General features: G+C 38.7%; 1 protein-coding gene across 1 annotated transcript in view; it reads left to right on the forward strand.

Moving 5' to 3' along the window:
• The window catches only part of grin2aa (glutamate receptor, ionotropic, N-methyl D-aspartate 2A, a), a 186,958-nt gene that overhangs the window by 7,814 nt on the left and 158,673 nt on the right, over window positions 1-20,471 (forward strand). The window lies entirely within an intron of this gene.

Below are 20,471 nucleotides of genomic sequence, written 5' to 3' on the forward strand. Positions count from 1 at the left end.
CGCAGTGGATAATTAGTGGTGAAAAGGTGTGGTCTAGTTATTTTTGGGACTCACCTTATTGCATATGCATTTCTAGGAGTTTCTCTTTCAGACGCAAGATGTATGGGAGGAGAGTATTGAAATGATTCATGCAATGTGATTTACTAATGTTTGTGCTTGTGATATCACTGGTATTTGGCCATTATTTAACGCTGAAAGGGATAGTTCACTTTAAAATGAAAATTCTGTCATTATCTACTCATCCTCATGTTGTTCTAAACCTGTATGAATTTCTTTTTTCTGATGAACACAAAAGACGATATTTTGAGAAATGATGGTAAACACACAGCAGTAAGTGACCATAGACTACCATTGTAGGAATAAAAAAATATGATGGATTTATGGGTACCGTCACCTGTGTTCTTACCATCATTTATCACAATACTTCCAAAATATTTTTTCCTACTATGGAAGTCTATGGTCACTTACTGCTGTGTGTTTACCATCATTTCTCAAAATATCTTCTTTTGTGTTCATCATAAAAAAGAAATTCATACAGGTTTAAAACAAAATGAGGATGAGTAAATCATGACAGAATTTTCATTTTAAAGCGAACTATCCCTTTAAATTATTTTGCGCTTGAAATTAGTTTTTTTTTAAACACGTAACAGTTTATTTGGAATGCCAGAAAAATATATTATTAAAAAAATTTGGTTGCCAAGCCATGTTATTTTTTATTTGCTGGAGGAAATAAAAGAGGTAGTGGATTGCATTATGGAAATCAGCTGTTTTGCCTGTTATTTAATTTCCCCCTTTTTAGTAAATAACCTGTAGATATTACCCCTCCCATCGGCGCTTTTTTTGGAATTGCGCTCTCATGCTAATTTGCCCCATTTAGTAAATCTGACCCTCAATCTTTCTTTTTCATCTGATGGACAGTACAAGGTTAAAATCCTATACAAACTTGTTATTTTTCTAGGTAAAATTATACAGCTTGTTCTTTGTTATTAGTATATTGGAGTGACTTACTGCCCTGTAGTCCCAAAACGGTTAAACAAAGCCGTCCATTCTCATTCTGTATTTGGTGGTTTATACACAAGATGCTGAAGTCAGTCTCAGATTACAGCACATGTCTGCAGGACAAGCGATGCAACACAAGCGTTTTAATTATTGTTATGCTTTCTTGTGTGCCAGGCTCATATGGACAGGGCAGCAATAGATTTAATTAAATAACTGCGATTTCCAAGGCAATAAGGCTTTGCACAGCCGTGCCGGAGAGTAATGATGAAAGCACCTTCCCACAGCGATGAACACGCACAAATAAGATCACTTTGTTGTCTCAATTGTTTCTCATAGACAACAATGAGATTACATGAAAAGCAAATAAGCATTCAGAGAAGTCTCCTGGTTACCTTCTGAGAAGTCTTACCGTACAGTCTTGGATCTCTGAAAGGTCAAATAAAATCTCAACAGTGCCTCACAGTGTGCTCAAATTTGCCACGATACTATATTTAATCAGCTCTTCTATGAGCTTGTATGACCCGGGTCACATGATTTACAGGCTAGCCAGTTTATGGTCTCTATTTTTGGTGAACGCAAGATCAGGATGTACTGTAGGAGATGCAAGTGGCTAGTGGAATAAAGTATAGCTCCATTTAGTCCTTCTTTTGCTATTAAAAGTAAATTTAGAGTTAATTGTAAAGCTCGCAAGACCAATGGTGGTTTGAGTCTAAACAAGGTTTTTGTTGCAAATTAAACCATGTTAAATCTGCCAGGGAACATTTGGCTAAATTGATCAGAATAACAGTCAGTGTCACTTTAATAGATTGTTCATCCCGAATACATCCACCTATTCATTTAACTGATAATACTTAAAATACTTTCATTGGAAAGTCACATACTGAATCTCTTATTTCAGGTTAAAATGCAACTATAAGTGAGCGATTTGTGGATTGATTCAACAGCCCTAGTACAAAGCAACCTTGGTTTAAACAGTGGTGTGAGTCTGGGGTGGGGCTCTCTATTTGTGCAACCAGTGGCAGATGGGAAGAATATTTGGAAATTATCTCAAATAATCTCAATTGACACATTGTGGTATTTGATTCTGCAATATATTTATATATTCACTGATATACAATATAAAAATGTTTGCCGCAGTCCTGCAGTTTAACGCAAGGATTCCCAAGCAGCTGCAAGCTGTACTCTGTTCTGGAAATGTGCCATTGACCCTTGGAAACACTGCAGCTCGGTCTTGCTGATGTCACTATTAATGAAAGGTGTTATGAAGACAAGGTGGTTTGCACCAAAGCGATACAGCTAACCGTCTGTCATTTCGGTCGTTAAACGCAACTAATTGTTTAACATCAATTATGAGCTCAACGAAGCCTCTGACATTTATTCGACAGCAAAGGTCCAACACAGAGATTGACCCCACAACTATGTGCACTCTTATGTAAGGACAAATTCGTTGGAGGGTGTAATCACACATCGGGACACCGGCGAACAGCGAACCTTAACACAGCCGAATAACTGTAATCTTACGTAAGGCAAGCTGGAAGTACAGAGTTGGTTTCATAATTCATATGAATATGGAGCATTATAAAGCTTGGCTTATTAATTAAAGTCAGGTCATTGCAGCTGTGAAGGGTGAAGCATGAGGCAGATGTTTTCTGGCTGCTGGAGGGCTCATGTTTGCCCTTGTTAAGGGCACGTGAAGCTTATTTGATTTTATTCACTTCAATATCAATCGTTGATATGGCCTTACTCATTCAATATTAAAGATTATGAATATTCTTATTATAGCAAAACAATATGAAGAAAACAAGAGTATCACAAATTTCTTTAAAATGATCTGGGCTACTTTGTCTATTAATTATATAAATCGGTATTGTTACCATAGTTGGGGGGGTGGGGGGGGTGTGGGGGTTCAACTGTATTTCATGCATTCTGACTTATTAACACAGTTTAAGAGTTCGTGAGGATTGTGCCGAATGCACTTCGCCAGGGTTCGTACAAGTTTCAGAAAGTTTTTTTTCGAATACGGGTCCAGCTGACGTTTTAGGGGTAAGCTATACGTATCACTTATTTTTATGGGCACTTCCCCCAAAAAACCACGCCCACAAGCCAATCAGCGGGAGAGCGAGAACCGAGGACGCTAAGTTACAGGCATTACTTTACGGGACAGCTTTGTTTTATATCAAGACTCAACAATGGCACAAAAGTAGAACTTTGATTTTGGATGTAAGGAAAAGAAAGCCAGCATTATGAAAACAATGCATATAGTTTGTTTATCCGGGCGGGGTAGGAGTTTTGCATGTGTGTTTGTTTAACGCTGGATTTTATTGAAAAGTCCCAACCGGGTAATGAGTTGCATGCAGTAAGTAAGACTTCAGTGTTATGTTGGAAATAGGTGCGTAAGTGCACATTATATAAACGACACGAACATGTAGTGAATCATAAGATATCCAGTCAGTGTTGTACAAAGTTTTCACTCGTAACTCGCTCCTCCCGCAGTTCGTAACTCCTCCTTCCCATTTTTTCCGTATGTCATCTGAAAGAATCGGTAAAGCTAATCTGTCTTTCATAAATCTGATAAAACTAAAGACTCTTCGGAGATATAAAGGATGTAATACTACTCTATAGGTACTCCAGAATAACATCAGATACGCAGAACAGCTTGTGTTATGGATGTTTTAAAAAGGAACAAACCCAACCATTTGGGTTTGTCCATCTGACAGCATTTTTTTTAGAGCGTAAGTGCTTTTCACAATACATTATAATCTGAACCTTTCTCTAGACTGTAATAGTCTGTATAGGTGTGTGCTGCTGTTGCATCCAGCAATGTGTTTTACATTTCATATTTCTAATAATATAATGTTATCAACAATAGAATTGCCTCTATTGAAGATCAAGTGTAAAAAGAAGAATAGCTTATCCAGGTCCTCAAGCAAAAGCCGACAAGCATTCAGAGTTCATGACTGAGTGCCAGAAAATCACATATACCATATCTAACTTTTTGGTACCTGATACTGTATTTTAGGCAGAGGAGGACTGTATCTTCCTAGCTTACCGCTGGCTTTTATGTGACTGCAAAATGAATAAAGGTAACCCCACACTCGCTTGTCCTCTGCCAAAGTGCTCTGCAGCGCTCATACAGCCAACACAATTACATCACAATACACTCCTCTGTATCTCTATGATTCCACGTCAAAACCACTGAAGTGTGTTCAAAGATGCAAGTGAATAACATGAATTAAAAATTTTCTTTGTTCTTTTTGCATTCATTAGAAACACACTTGCATGTACTAGAGCCCAACAGAAAGTACAAGATTGTTAATTGCTTTTAACAACCATGTATAATTTAGAGGAAAGTTGAAGGATTTCTCAGGTAGAACAAAAAAAGAGCGAAATGACATTGGGAGGAATTCTGTCTGGTGTTGGTCACACGGCTGAGTTTGTGTTATTGATGTTAAGGACATTGAACCTGCTTTGGTAAAGATCCAGCTACGGTGAAATGTACATAGTGTACTAAGGGTGCGGTGCTAAATTGCATTAATGAAAGAACCGGTGGCCATTCCATGTGACATTTTTAAATAAATATGCAACGGATAATTGTGAAAGAAAAATATTTCATTTCGTTTTCTCTCTTTGCTGAGCCGGTTAAGCTTTTCTTCAGATGTATTGGCTTGAGGCTTTATAAAGAGGTCGACTTTAATAGAGGTTATCCAAAGAGCATTATTGCAAAGTGTATTACAAAAGCGTCCGCTGGAGGATTTTGATTGGATAATTGATTACAGAGGCTTAACATCTTAATCAATGGAAATATTGACCAATTTTGTGCTCGACAAGGGATTTGCTGTGTTTTTCTTTTCTGGGGACTTTAAGGCCATTTTTGCACTTTGTTCTTTGGGGAACATCACCCTGTGTAGCCCGTGTCTTTCAAATAACTTTTAGAAATGCGCAACTAATATATATATAGCTTCAAACTAAGTGTGTTTGAAATGATGACCGTCAATTTGTGCCTTTTTTCCAAAGGAAATTGCCTCACACCTTGAGAGTAACTAGTTTCTGTTCCACTTCTTCTCATGTTCCTTCGCTCTTAACACATGGACATGACTTAAAAATAGGTCCGAAGGTAGCAAAGATAAATGACAAACCAGCTGAGTTTTTCAGGGTCAGCTTTGACAAATGAGGCAACAGACTTTCAGAGCTCCAGAGATTTCCACAGTTAGGTCACTAATCTCAAGAGGTGGGAGAATTTAAGGTAGCATTCGAGCTCTTGAAATAGTCCTGTTTGCTAATGTATGCATGGACATATTGTATTGGACTTAATGATGTTATGGAGAAAATATTTCATGAAGGTTTAGAAATTCTTGTTTGTGAAACCTTGACTGCTTTTGTGTACAATTAAAGCCAAAGACTTTCAAGGCGGGAGCATGCGCGAGTCGTGACAGCTCTCTTCTTATGAAGAAAAGTGTGGAGGCATTCTGATTTATAAAATGGCCTTGAAAATGTACAGAACATTGAGGGAATAAAGTGAGAGTTTATTGCGTTAGTAAAGTGACAATGTTCGACAGAGTCATCGTATGAAATATTGTGAAATGCAATCTTGCATGAACAACACAAAGGAGGGAATAATAAAGAACAGGTTGTTTATTGATGCTGAAAAGAATGCTTCCCACAGTATCTGAGGAGGAAAGACAAGGCCGTATAAGATGTACCTACAGTAAATGTAGGTCAAATAAATGAAAAATCGGCATTGCACATTCTAACAAAAGCAAAGGAAAGATTATTGTGCAAGTATGGATTCAGCCACTACTGTATGACTTTGCAAAGCAGGTTATTAAAATTGCTGGGTACGTTTGGGTCCCCAGTCTGTTCACACAGTCAGTGAATTAAATCAAAGGGAGGGTGTTGATGCATTTTAAGAAGTCGGGGTACTTTAAACAGGCACTGTATTTTCCTGGGTCTCGCTGGCAGCAGTTCAGGTGCACCAAAGGATTTAACAAAGCCAATAACCTCTTCACTGTCAAATATCCGATTTTGTGAGATTTAATGCATTATGGAGAACAGAGGCATGGCCTATTTTAGAGAGTCCAAAATAGCAGATGCTCAGCAAAGATCTCATCCTGTGACACAGTTTCTACTGGAAGTGTCTATGGTTATTGCCAGAATGGTGCATATTGAAGTCAATCTGAAACATGTGTTTTGCCCCAAAGGGCTAAGGTCTTCAGTGGAGTTTGGTGCATAGAAAGCGGGCCCAAAGGGCAGAACTGCTAGATCTCCAGTGCCAGCTGAGCTCCACCCTGCTCAGACATCTGTCATAGCTCTGTAGGAATGACTCTGATCTGTATTTTGTTGCTGTACGTTGCTGTGTATTGGGACAGAGCAAGGTCAGAGGTCCATGTCTGTAGGGTAGACAGCATCACATCATCTTTGTCTCTGGTGATGCCATTTTCATCTTTTCGGGTATAAATGGATGTGAAATAATGTGTGTGAAAAATGAATTTTCAGACTAAACGGTCAATAACCTTCTATCTTGGCTAGTAATGTGAAACGCTGGAAGATAGGATATTGGACTGGGCAGTGACTCTTTATTTTACCACTGTTAAATACTTTATAAAGTGCATAATTTAACATGGTTTGAAATTCTTATTATGTAAGGGTATAAATTGTGTCCCTGTTGAAATTATAGAAACGGACTAGGAACAAGAATCTGCTGACTTGAATAATGCTAGTTGTAGACCAGATAACATGAATAGTCATGAACATAATCACAGATCAAATTATATAACAGACATTAAATTACAAACTTCTATTGTCACCTAATGAAAAATGTGTTTTACATTTACATGTATGCACTAGGCTGATGCTTTTATCCAAATCGACCAGCCTGATCTCACAAATTTCCGTGGAATAGTGACAGAATTTTTTGCTCATTTTTCCGTGGCATTCTCACGGATCTCCGCATTTTTCCATGGCACTGCTATGGACTGTCTTTTTCCGTGGCATTCTCACGGATTGGTTACTCAACTGTTTTGTCCTATTTTCTTACCATTTTCGCCTAAAATGTGTGGAAAACGATAAGCATGCTGCAGTTGCGCTCCTTAGGCGTCTGTCGTTGGACCGCAATTACGATCTGCTCCTCAATTTTTCTGCTGAGGTTTCAAAATAACAGGAAAGGTGAGGAAGCTGATTGGTGCGCTTGCGGCATGCTGAAAAGTTAAGATGTTTTTAACTCGATGCTGTGCGGACACGCCTGGAAAAAATTAGGCCGTCGTACCCTCCAATATGAGCGCGCATACCTCGCGCCACATTTGAAACATTGAACTTGAGCGTGCAAAAGACGCGATATGTGAACGGCCCCTTACAGTGCATTACAATTATACACTTTTTTATCAGTATGTTTTTTCTCTGGGTTCGAACCCATGACCTTTTGCGCTGCTAATGCGTCTTTCACATAGGATGCGGTGTGCGCTGCGCTATGAAACCCATTGATTTCAATGTCTTGCACCGCGCGAGGGCGTTTTTTTGTTGCGCAGAGCAAAGCGCGAGCGCAGCGGAGCGGAGCGCAGCTTGCCCTCACACCGCGGTCAAAGTTCAAAATAGTTTAACTTTTGCGCTGCGCTCTGTGACGATTACCCGCGCGGCCAATAGAAACGGGGCATCCAAACAAGCAAAATGGACGAAAGCTTATACTCGGGATTCTCAGAGCTTTATAATACAAGTTTATGCTCCTACAGAGACATCGGAAGGAAAGCCGTGTCATGAAAACACGTAGCAATTCAAGTTGGCATGTCAGGTGTGTTTTAAGTCAAGCAGCTTGTTGAAGGTATGCTGAAAGTAACGTGAAATGGAGACGAGCAAGATCAGCCTTGGTATTCCTCGTCGACTATTTAACGCAAATATAAACACTGTAGTAATTTATTGAAAACCCCGCCTACTTTGGTCTGGACATCATAGCACAAATCGCTTGGCTTCGCCGAACCCAGCGGCCAGCACAGCGCACACCGCATCCTATGTGAAAGCCGCATAACACAATGATCTACCACTGAGAATCTTTTTTGTCTTTATCACTATTGTAGGTCGCTTTGGATAAAAGCATCTGCTAAGTGCCTATGTAAATCACTGTGCTAGCTAATTTATAATTGGCGAAACACTCTCCGATGTCCCATACCAGATTTATATCATTCTGTAGTTAGATCTTAAAGAAAGAAAAAAGTACCCTTGAGTTTTAGTGTCTCTGAAAATGAACTGCACTGATGTCGGACATGGCATAAAGGCTCTGTATTTTCTTTTTTAAACTCTTATTTCAGCTTTATTGTTAATAGGCTTGGTATGAACAGACATTAACATCAATAAACCCCAGACAAAAGCAAAATATGATATGATTGTAATGTAATAATCAGCCTGTGCTGCTTATTTCATCGCTGCTCATCGTCATTGCGTTAGGGAGAAATCTTTTTGGCACGCAATATTACAGCATTAAGACCATTATCAAAACTCGCTGAGATCACAACACCCTAGTTAGATAACATATGCATGGACGATATCTAATCCACTTTGCTCCTCCGGCTGTACTTCTGCTGGCGTGTCCTCTTTTCATCCCTACCCGACACATATATGACTCACAGGGTGCTGTTGCATGAGAAAAGGCACACAGATGTGCAAACATACTAATGACATGTCATAATGCCTTCATGCTAAGCCTTCCTCATAGGCTGCCCACTGACTAAAGCCTATCGGCTATATGTCAAAACAGAATAGGATGGAGAATTGCGCATCTCGAGCGATTTAATACAATCTTTAATTCTTATAAATTTGAAATGTATATGAACTACTGTATATACAGTATATAAAAATGCAGAATATTGTATTAAGGTGCTTGTAGTCCCAGTATAACCCAGATTAAAATAGTAGCCGAATTCTCTGCTCCCCAGTATCTTCGTTCTCCTCTTGTCTTCTCTGTCAAATCTTCTCCCTTGTGGCAGCTCATCGAGTTTCCCCCACGGGACCCCCCTGCACCTTTCAACATACAGTCTCTTATCTCTTTGTCCAACACATGGACCTGTTTGGATTTCTTAGCTCCTCTCTGCCTCCAACTTGTCAATCATTCTCTGGTTGCCCACACTGGTGATGAGAGTATCCGTCAACAAAGATGGAAAGAGTTAAGGAAGAAGAGGAGCAGAGGTTATATCTACTGGGTGAACTCATTCCATCAACAGTAACCAAATATTTATGTGAATATACTTAAATTTGGCATTCTGATCACATACTGAACTTAGCAGAAATCGCCGCACCATAGTCAAGGTGTTGCAGATGTGCTTTAAATATATTGCGGTGTAGAAGTGCCCTCTTTGGTACTCTCTCACCTGACCCCAATTTAGCTTTGATGAGCTCCCTCATTAATGGATCAAGTGGAAACGTCTAAATGCCAGCTCCGATCTAAACTGTTCCCCACGTTTCATTGTGGCTTTTGAGAAAGCTCTTTTCACATTTTTTTGTCAAGCTCGTAGTGCTGTGTACTCTGTAAGCAGTGACAATAGTTAAAATGATAGTACACCCAAAAATGAAAATTCTGTCATTATTTTCTCACCTTCATGTTGTTCTACACCTGTATGAGATTATTTATTTTGTTTTTTGATATTTCCCATGACTTCATTGATGATTATTCAAGTGCATATTTTTTAAATAACAAAAGTAATTCAAAATTTTTACTGAAGAATTAACAAACAAAAAATACCCCACAGTATTTGGGTCAGTGACAAAAACGGTTTGACAAGATGAGAATTTATATATATATTTATAAACTTGTTTTTAAAGCATGCATCAGGTTTATTTCAATGCATAGTGTATTTATGTTAATTTTATGCAATAAGAAAATTACATTTGCACCATTTTTATAAAAGTTAAGAGTGAATTGACCTGAAAATGTCAAATGGTGTAACCGCCAATTGTGCCAAAGAATGAGAAATATTAAATATGTTATCCACCTTGATGGTATGTAAGCGTAATCATAAAATAAATCATTTTTAAATTTTATTAGTCATTTCTAAATGTAACTTTTAATGCGTTTTTGTAATATTTGTCCTGGATAAAAACAGCTCTATTTTCTAAATAATCTTTGAAAATTATGTAAAAATGTATGTAAAATACATACAAAGTCATATAACACTAAACAAGATGATTATATTTTATTCCACATTTTTTGATGTATTATATTTATACTTTAAATACTAGTTACACCAATTGACACAGACCGGTTACACCACATTGACATTTTTGGAATATTCTTCCAAAATGAAATAAACCAGAATTTTTAGATTTGGTCCTCAAAAAAGAGATTGTATGCAAGAAATCTGCAATTTATTTAGAAATGTAACCCTTTTACATTTAATTTATCCATACGGACACAAAATAATTGACGTCACATCATTGACCCATTTGCTCTTTGGCTGTACTGACCTACAAACATATCTGCCCAAATCAGACATTTAGCTTTTGAATGAGTTTATTATGATGACTAGCCCGTTTATCGATCCATTTAGAGATTCACACATTTTCACCCAAATCTCATTATAAAAGCAACAACAGCAGTGCTATCTGTACTTGCAGAGTTGTTTTCACCAACCAACAATGTAACTGACTCAAGCGAACTAAATCTTCTTTAATTCAACTTTTGGTCGGGTCATGTGCTGTCTGTCCCTTACAAAAATGAACCATGGTTTTACTACAATAAACCAACTATACTTACATGGCTTTCAATAACTGTATAGTATGGTTACTGTAGTAAAAAACATGGTTTTGCTAATAGTAATCAATACACAAAAAAAAACTTTTACCACAAAATAACGTAATTTTCTTAATGATGTTTTATTAACTTAGTTCGGGAGGAACACGTCAAATAAACTACTCAAGTGCCTCCAGCTGTCTACAATCAGCTAATCAACAACTACTCTAGTATCACCAGCTGTCTACAATTAGTAATCAGCAAATACTCTAGTATCACCAGCTGTCTACAAACAGTAATCAACATATCTACCCAATCAGCACAAAGGCAAACCCGTATATAATCACAGTCAAACTCACCTACGGATTCTCTCCAGTCTTCAGAATCCCTCCACCACCCCGTCTCCTCTCACTTACCAGGTTACTTCCTGAACCAAGGGAGGGATACTCTGTGTTCGGGCCCATTTCCAAGCTCAGAGCCCTCTCCCCGGACAGCATGCCAAATACGTTTACAAATTTAACCTATCCAACTTATTTGTAAGTGAGAACTCGTAAAAGGGGTGATTTTTGCTCTTGTGCCCCATCTGTAGCAGGTCTAAGCCACAAGCAATGGCCCAAATATAGGAACATTTAACCATTCGCCAGACCTGTTTTTCATTGACTTCAATTAATCAATCATCGTTGATCCTTTTGCTTTAGATGACCTGATTGGCTGCTTCTCTGCATGTTTAATGAGCCGTTGAGACCCCGGTGATTATATTTGTGCGTCACCCTCGTGCTTCCCTAACATCAGCCAGCTTACTGTAAACCTGCCGTTCTTGGCAGATTAATTATGATGGGGTCACCACGCCTCCAGTTGCGTCTGAATGCTGGAAATAGATTGTTCTCTATGTGCTGGAGGTGTGTACCACAGACAAATGTTCACAGTTGAGTCACAGTCGTGCTATGTTTTGGCTGAAGCTTTCTGTAAAAGACAAGCTTTGTCTGCTGATAAGAAAAGAGTTTTGTATATAATGTGTACAGTTGTGTTGGACCTCATGCAGGGCTCACTTTTACATCAGATGGTTGTTGTATACATATTTGTTAAAGGGAGGGTTCACCTGAAGATTCATGTTGTTTTAAGTCAATACGCTTGTATTTTTTTTCTGTAATGCACTAAAGCAAAAATGTCATGCTTTCCTTTTTTCATAGGATGACATAGCATACAGTATAGACTATTTTCTGTTAAGATTGTCAGTGAATAATTAATTACATTTGAACAACACATCTCCATAGCCAAAATCTTAAAAATGCCCGCTGATGACGTCATTCGGAGCCATTTGGACAAACAGTATACGCACAATTCAAAAAGATAAGGGCATTCAGATTTGATGCAACCATGAGCAAGTAAGGAAAAATTGTGTCAGCTATCCCTTTAAGAAAACCTGAATAGCGATGTATAAAGAACATACGGGGAGTTTTCATGAACATTATGCTCTGTATTCAATTTGAAACTTCTCAAGGACAGCTCCTGTTCTTCTGTCTTTTGCGTTCACCTAATAGTGCCCAAGGACGCTTTGAAAAAATTATATGGGGGTGTTCGAGCAAAACGACTCTTTCACTTTTTTTCACAGCTTTTTATTGCAGATTTCTTCCTCTGTAAGTGCTTTTATCTGCAGGGCAAAGTCAGAACACGATGCGGCGACAGAGTCTGCCACAGTTGTCGTGGAGATGGCGCGTATGACGAGAATGATGTTTTGCTCATCTCACCTGTTCCTGGCTGTGTGATGAATGGTGTAGAGTCTATATCTGTCGCTCACAGGCTGTACTGTTAGATGCCACGTGTGTGTTCGCAAGTTTGGTTCTGAGGGTGTGCTGTGTTTATATGTGTGTATATTGGAGTGTGTTCTAATGTTCACGTGCCCTGTGGGTTGCTTCTTTTATACTGTGTAATTATTAATGGTGGCCAGACAGTGCCAGCTCTCTTCTCTGGCTCTGAATGACTGTGCTGGGCGGACCCGAGGCTCTTAAACTAGAGTGGCTGGTACTACGGCCGTCTGGCAGGTGGAGTGGGTCATCACCATGGTGGTGAGTCCTCTTGTGTAGACCTTCTGTGTGTGTGCGTATGTTGGGTTTCTACAGTATAAAGGGTTTAAAGTATGCTGTTTATTGGATCAATCAGGAGCCTTGTTCTTGTTTTGCAAAGAGCTCAGTTTTGCTGGACGGCTCGGCTTGTGATATGATGTGATGATTATGATATTATATGACATAATACTGGGTTGTGACGGCTTCAGCAGTGGCGGCTCGTGATTGCTCATCAAAGGGGCACAAATTCAAAAGTAAAAAAAAAATAATGTGTGTTGCTTGTGTTTTCAAAATATGTGTTTGTTGCATCATGTGAACCATGTGCATCACGTGTCTTGTCAAAATAAGTTTTATGGTTTATGATAAAGGAGACGCTCAAGTTCACAAAATACACACAAGACACTCCCTTAACAGTAAATTACGCACAAGTATCTGGCAAACACAATCGTCTCTTTTATCATAAAACCTTTAGACGCATCTGCAGCAGGCTCTTATTTTGACAAGACACATGATGCACATAGGATCACTTGACGCGCAGAACAAATATTTTTAAATTACGAACTACACACATGATGGGCTACATACATGTTGTGACGATCCTCGCATTGAGCGACCTCGAAAAAATAAGTCACCAACCGCCACTGCTCTTAGCCCAATAAATAGCCTAAAAGTACCATTAATGTATTAAATTGATTTATTATATTTACAATATTTATATTTGGTAGACGTTTTATCAAGTGTATTCAAGGTGTACATTTTACCAGTATGTGTGTTCGCTGGAAACCACAACAACATCAGCATATGGGTTTGAAAATGTTTAAGGTTGAGTAGACTGACAGAATTTCCTTTTTTAGGTGAACTTTCACTTTAAGGCCTACGAGGCACATTTCCAAATCTGCCTCTCACTCCTGTGCACGATGCAGTGTTTCTGCCTCACTGCATTATGGGGTACATGCAAGGGTAATAAACGCTAATTCCTCATCTTCCTCGCTTTTGGCCCCATCTCTACTCCACTTCTATCTCACCGTCCGCCTCTTCATTATCTAAACATTGACTTAAAGTGAGTTGACCCAATCGCGCACATGTCACAAACATAAGGCACACCTCTCACACGCATCCGTCTTTCCCCGCGAGACATTGTATAGCGAGAGCGAGCCATACATAGACTTGCATCACCCAAGTCCGCCTGCGGGCTCTAAAGCGACTTTCTGTCTCATGTCCTCCGTGGGCTTGGGAGACGTAAATGCGTTATTCCTGATTCATTTGTCACTGCGGTAAAGTGCAGTAAGCCGCGTGGCTCTGTGTGCCTCTCATTCTGGCATCCACAGTAAAGCCAGCAGAGTTTTGTCACGGAATCCACAAGAATTATAAAATCAATGATACCCCAAAAGAGTCGATCAATGGTGCCAGGCTGATTTTGTAGGCAGCTCTCCATTTTTATTGAGACGGCACGGTTGGTGGCGTAGTCAAGCGATGGATAAAGAATGTTGTGTGTAGGGGGAACAGAAGAAAGAAATGAGGGTAGGGATTGAGGGAATTGGAGGGTGTGTGTGAATGAGTGAAGCAGACAGATGAGAAGAGAGGTGGAAGGATGCCCAGCATTCCATAGACTGTCGGTGTTGATGTGAAAGCGTCCAACCGACGCTGCTAAATGAGGCATTCAGGAGCCCTCTGCATTTTCTATTCCCCTTCTTTTCCTCCTTTTTCCCCCATTGCAGTGCTGTTTGGAGGTTTACTGCAGAATTGGCCCATGCACTGGAGAGTCACTATTCCATCCTTTTCCTGGTATCGATTCTCTCTGTATTCTATCACGCAGCCCCAGCCCGATGGGGTGGGTGGCCATTTGTCGCTAAAGGATTTGTTCTTATCTTCAAGGTTGTCTGGCCGCATGCTAGGACCAACCTTGTGAAAACAGCATGTCCATTACTTCTATCCTGACACCTCTGACAGAACCTGTTAGACCAGGCTTCAGTTTGCAGAATGGTCACAAACAAACAGTCCACCAAAATCTACAACCTCCTATGGAGAGACATGATTCATCTCTTAAATCCACCAGGTACTTAACTTTCCTATGCCTTGTAGGAAGTAGACCTTCCTGCAGAGAAGTGGACCTCTAATGGCCAGTGGCGTGTTTACCCACCACGCAAACCACGCAATTGCTTGGGGCCCCACGAGCTTGGGGGGCCCCCTACTGTCCACAAGCGGTTAACTTATTTAATGATTTTTTATTTAATGATTGCAGAGTTATAAAAAGTCTGCGTGGTAAGTATTCCGCTTTTTTCTTATTTTTTTTTAAGATCACACACTGAAGTTGCAGTACTGTATTAATTACATCATTTTAAATACATCCTATAAGGAATTTGCCAGCAAAGGATATATCTGAGATAGGCTTAAAAATATTTTTCTGTACAAAAGGGAGGCCTTTTGGAAAAAGTTTGGAAACCACTGCGGTAAAACCAAGACCTTTATGTTTTTGACAGATAATGATTCTTTATTCTTTTGAATAAGACAATGGGCACTATTTGTATTTTTAAACCAAGAAATTTTTTCTTAATGTTGGGGCATGGGGGGCCCCAGGTCCTTGGACTTTGCTTAGGGCCCCCAAAATGGTAAACACGCCACTGCTAATGGCACTACCAGCGTCTTCAAAAACATCTCAAATCTGCCATCATCTAAAAAAAGGTCAAATGTATTTGGGTCAATGACCCAAATAATTATTTTGTGTCGGTATGGTTCAATTAAATATAAAAGGGTTACAATTTCAAAATACATTTGCAGATTACTTTTACTTTTTTTTGAGGGCCAAGTCTAAAATTTCTGGTTTTATTTCATTTTGAAAGAATATTTGGGGGATAATTGCAAAAATGTCAATGTGGTCTAACCGATCTGTGTCAATTGGTGTAACTTGTTTTTTTTTATGAAAAAAATAAATATATTCATAAAAATGTGGAATAAAATCAAGCGTGCCGCACAAGCCCTAAAAAATTGAAGCCAAAACGTCTTGATCGCCCCCCAGTGACTGGTCCCAGTATAGGTCATAAACCCCGCCTCCCCATGTTATTCAATGGGACTTGAGACCAACTAAAAAAATTAATTACACTTCAATTATATTTTTTCCGAAGCTGGTTTCCGTCATTTATTGTAGTTTTTATCACACTGATGTAAATTCAAATGTTTGTTTTTAAAATAATTTTGTGTTTAGTTAGTTATTTAATGATATAAAAACGGTGGTGTCACGTCATGATTGACAGCTGTGATATTGTGTGATATGCACATTTTGCGAGGGCGGGGTTTTGATTTCGTGGCTTGACTTCCTGCTCAATACTGCGCATGACTGGTCCTGAAATTGCTACTGCGCAGACTCAAGACCCAAGATGTCAGCGCCATATCGGGACAGTGGCGGCTTCCCTTTTCACCAGTGGAAGGGAGCGAACAGGCGTCGTCCATCTTCTTTTACAGTCTATGAATAAAATATAATCAACTATTTTGGTGTAATATGATTTTTTTTACATAATTTGTCAAAGACTAATTAGAAAACAGAGTTGTTTTCAGCATATGTCCGGACAAATATTACAAAAATGCATTAAAATTCATTTAAAAATAACTAATAAAACATTTTAAAATGATTTTTTTATTACACTTACATGCCATCAAGGTGGATAAAATATTAAATATTTCTCGTTCTTTGGCGCAATTGGCGGTTACACCATTTGACATTTTCAGGTCCAGTATAACATTTCATTAAAATGGTGCAAATGTAATTTTTTATTGCATAAAATCAACATAAATACACGGTGCATTGAAATAAACCTGATGCATGTTTTTAAAACAAGTAAAAAAAAAAAGATTTTTTAATTTCTCATCTTGCCAAACCGTTTTCGTCACTGACCCATTTAATAGAAAAAAATCTAAAATTCCAAACAATTTTTTTCTACATAAAATATTTTGTTTTGAAAGAAATTTCTCACTTAGCTTTAGATTTCTCCTCAAACTAGTTTTACTGCTTCAATGCTTATAATGAAATACAAGACAAAAATACTCAAAATTTGAAATTGTTTTTGGATCACTAAACTGGAAACAACATTTCCTTTTCCAAACTTTTTATTATCAGAGTGATGGATGGACTACAGGCAGATAACCCCCATGTTTTTACAAGTCACCTTTAAGCAGTCCGGAAACATTATTAGATTCTGTATTGATACAAAGTTTCTTGATGGTAATGAAGAGATGGCCGTTGATATATCTCTCATCCTCCAGGTCTTACGGCAGTAGCATTGATTAAAACAGGGCCATGCCGCAGAAGAGCCACGAGAGGTTGCTGCGTTCTGAATGCTGATGGCATTTTTCTTGTACAGGATCGCTTTTATAATTAATCTGCTTGTCGTCCTGCAAACCCACTGCTGATGTTCAGGATTGTTAGCATCTGTGTACCATAGGGACTACTTTGCACACGTTTTTTGGGGGGGCTGGTGTAAATGGTGTTTAAAGGACATCACCGTCGCTGTAAAATGCTGCCAGGGGACTCAAGTAATAGGCTCAGGGAATATAAATCATACTGTCTGTCTTATTTGACTTTTAACATTACTCTCACATCCGTGCCACAAGAGCAGCCAAATCACTTTCATATATGCAAGCCGCTGTAAATAAATAAACAGAACCCTACTGTATGTTTTGCTGACACCTCTGCACTGTAAAAAATTGGATCAAATAAAAAATTACTTCAATTGGTAACACCTAAAAAGTTTTTTCAACTTAAAATTTCACTTTAGTTTCACTTTAGGTTGAAAAAACCTTTTTTAAGTGTTACCAAATGAAGTCAGTTTTTAAGTTGAATCAACTTTTCACTTTTTACAGTGTTGATCATCTCCAGAAGTTGAGACTGATTACTGATTACTTTATTCTTTGCCCAACTGTGACATGCACTGTAATCTTAAAGTTCCAATGAAATGAAAGCTTACAATTCTTATTTTTTATGTAATATTGCAATGATTCTTATAAACAATTTAAATAATTGTTATATTTTATTCAATTGCCCTCATAAACTTCAATCAAAAGCTGAAAATGTACTTCTGCCCTCTTGTAGCGATCATTCTCTGATGACGTCAGTTAGATGGCTTGGGCGGGAGCATCCGTTAACCCTGCCCCCTCCAAATTTCAGTCATCTGCCAGTTCCATTTTTTAATATGCCTACTTTCCTATATCCAATCAAAGCATAGTGGAAAACACAAGCCACGCCCACTAGTTTCCTCAGTGTTTCAATCGGAAATACTGTATGTCACTTGTTTACTTCCGGTTAAAGGGGACTTTAATGTCAACTAGGTCATGTTTTGCTTTCTTAAAACTAATTATCAGCTTGGGTCCTTTCAGTTATACAAAATATTTTCATGTCCCTATCATATATATTGATATATTCAACAAAATGTTAAACTTGCATTACATGACCCAGCATGCAGTGCAATAAGCAGTGAGAATGGATGGATAAAACTTAATTTTACTTCTTTAGTTAAATTTTTAACATTAAGGACATTCTCAGTCCCTCATTGAGAAATGTCTTACTTTAGTTCTTTATTTTTAATCTATTACGCTTCCTGTGACTAAGAGAGAGAGAGAGAGAGAGCGAGAGGGAGGGAGGGAGGGAGGGAGGGAGGGAGTAATGTTTTGTGGTGGTCCTGACTAATAAAGAGAAGAAATACAGCTTTATTCAAAGCAGTTTATAGCTTAGAGACTGTAACATGTTAGTATATTAGTGCATTATTTTATGGCTCCTCTTGTTGGAACAATGAAAGGCAGACGCCAATATCAACATTGAAAAATGTGATGTGATCGTTAAAATGTGATCATTAACTAATCAAAATATGTTTAGCAGTTTAAGTTTAAAAGCAGCTCGTCACTTATAAAGATTTTGTTGAAATTGAAATGACTTACAGCCAATTTGATAATTTAAAGAGCCCCTATTACGTAATTTTTTGTATTTGGTGTAATGTGTTTGCATGGTTTATGGTAAAAAAAAAACACATTATTTTCACATACCAAACATTATTGTTGCTCCTCTATGCTGCAGTTTTCTGAAACACGCCGATCCATCTGAGAAAGCGCGGTATGCTATGATTAACCAGCTGTCTGGTGCATTGTGATTGGCCGAATACCCTAACAGAGCGTCCACTACACCTTTTCTTTAGCGTCGTTGGCAGGGCAGCCAGAGCTTTTATTGACGCTCTCGCCGGTGGCGGTCTGAATGCACAGTAAGCGTCTGGCAGAATGTGACGCTCCTTACCATGTTTGGAAGATCAGCTCCCATCAGGATATAATACGTCTTTATTACCTTATCAATACTAGGGATGGCGAAAACTAAACATTTTCTTGACCGGCCACCGAGCCTCATTAGCCGGTTGAAACCGGTTAACCGATGGGCCTATTAGTTTAAAATATGCTACGCTATTTGAAATAACAGCCATTTCGAGCCGCGCCTGCAATTGCGCAACTCCATCGCATCTCTCTGCGCTCTGCCTCCGGCTCGCTCTCTCTCACACACACACGCACGCACGCACGCACGCACGCACACACACACACACACACACACACACACACACACAAAAAAAACACACACACAGCCCCGGCGCTACCATTCCACTCACAACAGTTTTTTAAATCCCTTACAGCGCGGAACATGAGTCCTGCAAACGCGGCACCGAATTCGGAGGACAAATGGCTGCTTAGTTTCGAAATGGTTTAGGTACAAGGTGAAAATAAAGGCGTTTGTGAAGCGATATGTGTACATTAATTATTTGTTAATTTTGGTGTTATTTGCAATGTTTATGTTTTAATCGGGCAGGATAATGGATTTATAAAAAAACGTTAAGGTGAGTGTGTCTGTTGCATTTGTTAATGACACGGGTATAAATAAAGTTTGTTTTGACATTCAGCTACACTGTGACGGTCAGCGTTATTTCTCTAAATAAGTTTAGGCAACATGTAAGTTTAGATAACATAATTACAAAACTAGCTAATTATTGCATGCACATACGGTACAAAGCATGATTATTTATTTAGATTTCAGAATGAGCAAGTTTATTGTCATTAATACTAAATATGCTGCGGTCTGTCTGCTGATCTGATACTGTAATAAAAATGAATGTAAAATGTACAACTTTCAGTAAATAACTATTTACATGCTTTGGACGTTTGTGTTGTAATAATGTACAGGGTAACTTCACATATAAAAACGAAGACGAGTAAAGTGATGTTTTATCATTAGAATCTGATAACGTCCATTGATTTAATAGAACGTTTGGGTATACCAACATGGCGGCGCGGTGGCTTCACAAGTGTGACGTCATGCACAATCTGGTCATTTATATAGATCAGTGGATAAAACCAATGGATAAAACCGGCACCTTCAGAATGCGTAAAAGACGCACCGGCCAAGGCAGGTCTCGCACTGTGTGCGAGAAAGCACTTGTCTGTTCTAGAACAAATGCAACAAAGATATTTAATGCTAATGTATGAGGCATATAGGCATACGCTGAGTTTTATTCATGTATGATGAGGTGTGTTCCAGTTAACAACAATGCAATGCAAATGAACGTGCCATGCCGGCGCCTTCATGCACGGACCGGTTATTATATTCTCTGCTATATTTGCTTTTTACTTATTAGTAAAAGCCCTTCCGCAACTTTTTAAACCCGGAAGTATTGCCCTAT

The sequence above is a fragment of the Paramisgurnus dabryanus genome, chromosome 3, assembly GCF_030506205.2.
Source record: "Paramisgurnus dabryanus chromosome 3, PD_genome_1.1, whole genome shotgun sequence".
Taxonomy (NCBI): Eukaryota; Metazoa; Chordata; class Actinopteri; order Cypriniformes; family Cobitidae; genus Paramisgurnus; species Paramisgurnus dabryanus.